This window comes from Grammomys surdaster, unplaced genomic scaffold, assembly GCF_004785775.1.
Source record: "Grammomys surdaster isolate TR1022 unplaced genomic scaffold, NIH_TR_1.0 129, whole genome shotgun sequence".
Taxonomy (NCBI): Eukaryota; Metazoa; Chordata; class Mammalia; order Rodentia; family Muridae; genus Grammomys; species Grammomys surdaster.
Window position 1 is genome coordinate 18256113 of NW_021604587.1, and position 8575 is coordinate 18264687.

General features: G+C 39.9%; 1 pseudogene; it reads left to right on the plus strand.

The window, feature by feature from the left end:
* Positions 1-3784: 3784 nt before the first annotated feature.
* LOC114609785 lies at positions 3785-4249 on the plus strand (annotated as a pseudogene).
* Positions 4250-8575: the final 4326 nt, after the last annotated feature.

Genomic DNA, 8575 nt, shown 5'->3' on the forward strand with positions numbered 1-8575 from the left:
TCACATGGGATTATCCAAAGCAAGTAAGGTTAAACAAACCGTTTGAGAACGCAGTAGGAGAGCAGTCTTAAGCTTTAAGTAACCTCAAGATGTATTATTAACTTTGGCTATGAGATCCAGTAAAAGTTTTTAGAATGTAAGCGATGTTTTCATAATATTACATCACCACACAGCCATTTTAACTTCTTCTTTTGAAAACTCTTTGTTCAAATCCATAGCCCATCTCCTCATTGAATCATTTGCTTTCTCCGCTCATTTTTTGAGTTCTTTCTATATTCTGGTTATTAATTCCCTATTGGCATATGGCTGGTAAAGATTCTTTCCCACCCTGAGGACTTCCTCCTCACTCGGGCAACTGTTTCCTTAAATGTAGAGATGCTTTCTAGTTTTATGAGGTGCCATCTGTCAACCGTTGGCTTTAATTCCAGGGCAAACAGAGTTCTATTCATAAAGGCCTATCCTACACACATATCCTGTAGGAGACTGCCTGTTTTTTTCTGTTTCACACTGAGGTCTTGGTCCATTTGGAGTTGATTTTGTACAAGGGGACAGATATGGGTCTGATTTCATTCATCTATAGGTAGACAGACATTGTCCCCAGCACGATTGGTTGGGGATGCTGCCTATTCTCCACTGTGTGCTTTGTCAAATACCAGATGGCTGTAGTTACATGTACTTGGGTTGGGTCTTCTGTTTTGTCCCACTGGTCTACAAGTCTCTTTCTGCCAGTATCATGTTGTTTTTATTACTATAGCTCTGTAATAAATCTAGAATGCCAACCCCTCTAACATAGTTCTTTTTACTCAAGCCTGCTTTGGTAATGTGGGGTCTTTTGTAGTTCCATAAGAATTTGGGAATTTTTTTTCTGTTTTTTTGTTTGTTTGTTTGTTTTTTGCAAAGAATGACATGAGGGGGGGTTGAGTGAGATTGAATTTAATCTGCAAATGGCTTTTGGCAATATGGTCATTTTCATAATATTAATTCTACCAATCCATGAGCATCCTGTAGTGCTGTCCTCAGTCTCTTCAGAGGTATAAAGTTGTTATTACAGAGATCTTTGTCTTCTTAGTTAGCTGATTTTAGGTGTTTTACTATTTTTCAAGGGTATGGTAAGTAGAATACTTCTGAGACCATGTTCTCATCATGTTTCTCACTGGTAGATATAAAGGCTACTGATTTTTGAAGGTTGATTTTTGTATCCTGCTATCTTATTGAAATTGTCAATCATTTCTGGTGGAATCTTTGAGATCTTTAATATATATTATCATATCTGCAAAAAAGTGATAATTTGTCCTCCACATTTCCTTCTCTTGTCTCACTGTTCCTGGAACTGTACCCAAAAGGAATGGGGGTGGTGGGCAGCCCTGCCTCGTTCCTGATTTTAATGGGATTGATTCAAGCTTTTCTTCACTTAGGATATTGGCTGTGGGTTTGTCAGTCTTCGCTGTCTTGAGGTGTGCTCCCTCTAGCCCTACATTTTTTTTAAGGACTTTTGTCAGGAAATCATGTGGCATTTTGTCAAAGGCCTTTTAAGCATCTATTAAAATAGATGCTAAGTCTAAAATCATGTGATTTTTAAAAAAAACTTTAAGTCAGTTTACATGACTTATTTTAAATAATTATTAACTTAGAAACGCTGAACCTTCATCCCTGGATCTCCAGGATAATGTCAACTTAATCAAGGTGGATGATTTTTGTGATATATGCATGTATTTGATTTGCAAGAATTCTATTAAAATTTTTCGCATCTGTGTTCATCAGCAATATTGTTCTGCAGTATCTCTGTGTGTACATTTAACCTGCTTTTTATATTAGAATGATAATGGCCTTGTAAAATGGGGTTTGAAATGCGCTTACTGTTCCTGTTTTCTTTATTGAATAGCTTAACAATTTTTAGTTGTAGATAATTTTCAAGAGTCTGGTAGAACTCTACTGGGGATTCATCTGGACCTGGGCTTTTGTTTTTTTATTCAGAAGGTTTTTGAATGTTATTTCAATCTTCTTCTTTTTTATCACTCTACTTAGGATGGTGATTTCTTCTGATTTTACTCGGGTGATTGGATGCCTCTGTAAGTGCCTAGAAGCTTGTCCATTTCTTTTAGATTTTCCTTTTTAAATTTTAATTTAATTCAATCTTATATGCATGGGTACTTTATATGCATATATGTCTGTGCACCGTATATCCAAGTGCACATAGTATGCATGAAGGATAGATGAGGGCATTGGCTCTCCTAGAACGGGAGCCACAGATGGTTGCAAGCTTCCATATGGGTGTTGGGCATCACACTTGGGTCCTCTGGAAGAGCAACCAGTGTTCTTCTGAGCCATTTCCAGCCCCTAGATTGCATATACAGTCAAGTTTAGAGCCAAGGTTAGCCGTCACAAGCTGTCAGAACTTATGTGTTCTTTAAACTTGATTTTTTTTTCTACAAATTTGTGATTTTTACTTGGGTAATTCTCACTGGACACCATTTCTATAGGACTGGTGGATTTGGGGTAGGGATGAGAGTCCTCTTGTCTTGGCCTTTCGTGTTTTGTGTTTGTATGATGAGACGTGGACATGTGAACTTCTTTCCTTGGTTGTGTGTCTGATGTGAGGTTCCAGGTTGCCTTTGTAGAGTGGAAGTTTGATTGTGTTTTTATTGTTTAAGCCTGGTTTATTTCAGATCACGTATGACAGCTTGGCAGGGCAGTCCTCTAGAGGGACAGTGTTACTTTGGGGTTGGAGGAATGGTGGTGATTCCAATTCAGTGGTAAACAAGAAACAGGTGACTGGATCTGCTCGGGCTGTGCTCTCCAAGTTTTGCCTAGGAGTGTAAGGATCGGGTGGGTGGACCAGGGTCTTGGATACTCATGAGTTTAGCATATAGGCCACATGACTGAGGCTAGACCTGACAGGTTGGCTGGTATGATCATCCAAGTTTCTAGGTACTCACCAGATTATATAGGTACACAAATGTGTTTCCCTAGCCTGGAAGCTCAGTGTAGTGCAGTTTGGTAGCATCCAGAGGACTCACCATACTAGACCAGCAATAGTATGTGCTACCTGGGCTAAGTCTGGAGGTTGGATGTGGCATGAATTGTCTAGGGTTTAGTGGATTCAGCAGGCTGGGATAAGTATATCCCTGGGGCCAAGGCTTGGGAATGGTGCAAGCAGAACTCACTAGATTGGGCTAGTGCAGACAAGATGTGAGAACTGGGCTAGGTCTCCGGATTGGGAGGGTGCAGGTGGGCTAGGATCAGGTAGATTCACCAGGCTAGACCAGAGCTCAGGATGTGTGGTGTAGGCTAGGCCTGGATAAGGAATATAATGAGCAGGATAAATCTGAGTGGATTCAGTGGATTGGACAAGGCATAGAGGATCAGGTGGATTTACCAGACTGACTCAGAACACAGAATGTGGAACCAAGAATAGGCTTGGAGATGAATATGGTCTAGATATTTCTTTTCTTATTCACTCCTACCTAACCTAACCTTTTGTAGCTTTTCAATTGTTGTTTTGCTATGTTTTGAAGCGAAATCTGCATTTTTTTTGTAGTAGGGTTTTTCTATATGGACTAGGATAGTTTTGAACCCACTATGTAGCCCACGCTGACCTTGAACTTGTAGCAATTCTCATGTTTCTGCCTTCCTAGTGCTGGAATTATATGCATGCACCACCACAACTATTATTAGTAGCCTTTATTCTAGTAAATCAGTGGAATAGCTGATATCATAGACCGGCTAGCTGTCCTCTCCCAATATCTAGTCTCCTTTAACCTAAAGAACACAGTTATTGGTGGCCATGGCGTCTCGTGTCCTTTGTGCCTGTGTCTATCGCCTGCTCGCAGCCTTTGAGCCGCTGCCCTGGCTTCCCACGTTGGCCTTGGCCGGGCCGTTCAGCATCACTCTCTGTCCTGAAGGAATTCAGAGGAGATCCGGGAGTCAGCAGCCCACCTTGGCGCTCGCGCAGGTGCCTGGAATGGTCACACAGTGCGGACAGTACAGTGACACACCCCCACTGACGTTAAAGGGAATCAAGGACTGAGTTCTGTATGTCTTGAAACTCCGATAAGATGAACCCATAAAAGCTCTCAGTAAATTTTTATTTATGAAGGACCTGGGCTTAGACAATTTGGACCAAATGGAAATTATTATGGCCATGGAAGATGAATTTGGGTTTGAAATTCCTGATATAGATGCAGAGAAGTTAATGTGTTCACAAGAAATTGTAGATTACATTGCAGACAAGAAGGATGTGTATGAATAAAGTATCAGAGCCTTCTTCCTCACTGTGAGGACTCCGGAGGACACGATGGCATCGTGGCTGACTGACAGCAGTTCTGTTGGACTTGTATTTCTTTTTTTTTTTTTTTTTAAAGATTTATTTATTTATTATATATGAATACACTGTAGCTGTCTTCAGACACACCAGAAGAGGGCGTCAGATCTCATTACAGATGGTTGTGAGCCACCATGTGGTTGCTGGGATTTGAACTCAGGACCTCTGGAAGTGCAGTCACTGCTCTTAACCACTGAGCCATCTCTCCAGCCCATGGACTTGTATTTCAATTGTCTGAGTGTTTTACCCTTTAAAAATAAATCTATTACAAAACTTAAAAAAAAAAAAAAGAACACAGTTATTATGGACTTTGCTTCCCAGCTTTCTTAGCAACACATGTGGCCATGTGACTAATTTTTAGCCAATCCATATAGAAAGAAGCGTGTTGTTTGTTTTAGGAGAAGGCTATGAAAACAGAGAGAGCCGGCTATTTCCCCCATGCCTCACCCCCCCGCCCCCTTTGCTGCCATTGGGATGAGAATGAAATATGTGAGGTTCCGCATCCATTCTGCACTGGGAGGGGCCCTAGAGACTGAAGCCATGGACTGAAGCCAGGAAGATGAAACTTTGCTGACTTGATATACTCCGTGTGAGCCCTCCACTGCCCCTTGTTTTGTGTGTGAAAGAAGACAGTTGTTTCAGCAATTGCTGTTTGGGACTCTCCCATTTGTGCAGCAGTGACCAATCCACACAAACATATACAAATCATCCTCATTTGTATATTGAGGGAACTGAGTTCTTGAAAAGTAGAGTAGCTTGGTTGGTCCCCGTGCAGTTTCATAGCAGATCCAGTATGCAGAACTACTTGGTTGCAGGTGCCTCCCAGCCAAGGCTAACGGGGTCTAATGGGGTGTGTTGGTGTCAGAGTGGAGCCAGGAATGTGTGAGCTTGGTGCCATACTTGATATGTTGTCTGGAACTACCACTCTGTGTTCTTACTACATTCAAATTGTCTGGTCAGTGCTCCCAAGGCATTCAGCAAGAGACCTCGACTCTGTTTATTAAATTCCCAATATTTGTGTCTGCCCTCAGGGAACCAGAAGACCAAGTAGAGGAAATTACTGAAGGTTTTGCAAGAGGGATGTGATTACAGCCTCCTGGGAAACAGGATGGGGCGGCTAAAGTCCCCTGAAAGGAAATTAGGATCTTAAAGGTGTAGAAGTGACCTCGTCATCTCCCAGCATGAACGCTAAAGCATTTCTCTCATGAACGTAGGACAAGGAGATGTTAGCAGGTGCTGTTTACTGTGAGACCAGTGGTCTGAGGAAGAGTACTTGGTACAAGACTTCTCACAGCCTTGAAGATGCTCAGAATTCCCAAATGGGAAACAAAACCAAACAGCCTTCTTTAATGTATTTGGACTCAGAACCCCTTTATTTGAAGAGTGTCTTACAGGATGTCTGTTGGCTTAAGAAACAAAACTAGAACACATAGGGAGTCCCTAGACCATGAACACCGAATGTCGACTTTCTCCCAAGCTCCAGGCACTGACAAATAGGGGTCTTCAGACCCCGAGAAACTGACCTAAATGTCCGCCTTCCACTCTGCTCCCAACACAAAAGTATTCCCAGACCCTGAGACTTCCAATACCTACTCACTCCCAGTACCAACAGGTAAGCAGCCCCAGACTCAGCCTCTGAGCCACCCTTCCACTCAGCCAATGAAGTCCAGATGTGCAAGTTCCAGCGCAGAAACAAAACAACACAGAAATCCAAGACAACACATCTCCTCCAAAAAGTACAAACGTATAGTAATGAACCACAGAGAGAATGACTCAGAAGAATATCCAGACAAAGAAGTCAAACAAGCTCAAAGAAGATATGAATATACTCCGAGAGAGAAAAGAGATAAATGAAATAAGGATGTTAATAAAAAAATGAAAATAGAATTCAACAAAAAGAAAAACTGAAGAAATGCCAAACTGAAATGATGCTGGAAATGAAAATCCAATAAAACAAATTAAAAACTCAGGGCAAAGCCTCACCAACAGAATGGATCATGGAAAACAGAACCAGAGCTGGAAGACAAGGTAGAGAAATTGGATCATACAATAAAGGCCAATGATAAATTCTTTAAAATATGAATGGAATATGGGAGTGCTCCTGGACACTATTAAAAAGAGCAAATTATGGGCACTGAAGCAAAAGGATACTATTGCACCAAAGGCATATATTTTTGACAAAATCATAGAAGAAAACTTTTCACACTTAGAGAAAGACATACCCGTCCATGTACAAGAAGCCTACAGAACATCAACTAGACAGGAACCCAAAAGAAATTCCCCATGACTCGGAACATCAGAAACACAGAGTAAGGGAAGAGTATTCAAAGCTGCCTATAAAGTTACTTATAAAGGTAGGCCTGTTGGAATAACAACTGATAATTTTATAGAAACTCAAAGCCACTGCACACCTGGAAAGATATATTCTAAGTTTTGAAAGACCATTAACTGTCAACCCAGACTATTCTACCCAGCAAAACTATCTAATAAAATTGAAGGAGAAACAAAAAGCTTCCATGGTAAAAGCAGAATAAAAGAACTTATGACTACCAAACCAGCTCTACAGAGAATACTGGAAGGAATACTTCAACTGGAAGAAAAGGACAAACACACCCAAGAGGTCATAGGGAATAAGTAAATAAACAATACCACGACGGGATCAAAAGAGGCCCAAAAGACAACACACTTTGCTAACAGCCCTGAATATTAATATTCTTAATTCCCCCAAGAAAAAGACAGCCTAGCACATTGGATTAGAAAACATAATCCAAGGCTAGAGAGATGGTTCAGAAGTTAAAAGCACTAGCTGCTCTTTCAGAGAACCTGAGTTTGATTCCCAGCACCCATACAGTGGCTCACAATCATCTTTAACTAGATCCAAGGGACAGGATACCCTGTTCTGGCTTCTTTGGGTACCATGCTTCACAAACATGACATTAAAGTAAACTTAAAAAGAGAGAACACTATCTTTCCGATGCCTCCAAGAAACACATTTTACCATCAATGATTGACATCATCTTAGGGTAAAAGATGGTAAAAATATTCCAAGTAAATGAAACTGTGAAACAAGCAGGTGTAGCTATTTTAATATCTGACAAAACACCCTTCAAACCAAAACTAGTCAGAAGAAATAAAATGGGGCATTTATACTCATGGAAGGAACAAGACACTTTGGAGATATTATAGTTCTAAACATACACTAAACACAGGTGCGCCTAATCACATAAAAGAAATACTATAAGGTATAAAAATATTAATCCACTGTGTTGGATTAATCCCAACACAGTGAGAGTCAGAGAATTTAAAACCACACTATCACCAATAGACAGGTCACCTGGATTAAAACTAAACAGAGAATCTTTGGCAAAAATGAAACCACAAGTCAAACGAACCTAGCAGACTACAACAGAACACTCCACCAAACTGTAAAGAATACACATTCTCCTCAGTCGCATATGGAGCTTTCTTCAAACCTGATCACATATTATGACACAAAATAAGTCTGAACAAATAAAAGAAAACTGAAACAATGTTCTGCATTCTCACGGTGAAATAAAGCTAAATATAAACAGCAATAGAAACTACAGAAAGAGGCTGAAGAGATGGCTCAGTGGTTAAGAGCACTGCCTGTTCTTCCAGGTTCCAAGTTCAATTTCCGGCAACCACATGGTGATTCACAGCTATCTGTAATGGGATCTGATGCCCTCTTCTGGTGTGTCTGAAGACAGCTACAGTGTACTCATATGGACATAAAATAAGTAAATAAGTCTTTTTTTTTAAAAAAAATGCAGAAATTAAATAAACTCCTGGAAATTAACACATCACTGAGTAATAATTAGGTCACTAAAGATACCAGGAATGAGATAAAAATATTCCTAGAATTGAATGAAATGAAAACACAAATACTAAAATCTATGGAACACAATGAAAGCTGTAGTCAGAGGAAACCATATAGCATCACGTGTGTACATAGAAAATTTTGAGAAATTTCAAATTAATAATTTAATGGTGCATCTAAAGACCTTAGAAAAACAAAAGCAAATCAAATCCAAGAAGATCAGGAAAGAGCTTATCAAATATGGGCTGAAATTTGTTGAAACGAAATCAAACAAACAACAAAGAAACAATACAAAGAATCAAAGAAATTTAAATTTAGGTTCTTTAAAAATAAAAATTGATAAACTTTTAGACAAATTAACCAAAAGAAAGAGGAAATTTAAATCAAAACTATTAGAAGCCTTCTGCCCCTGCCTG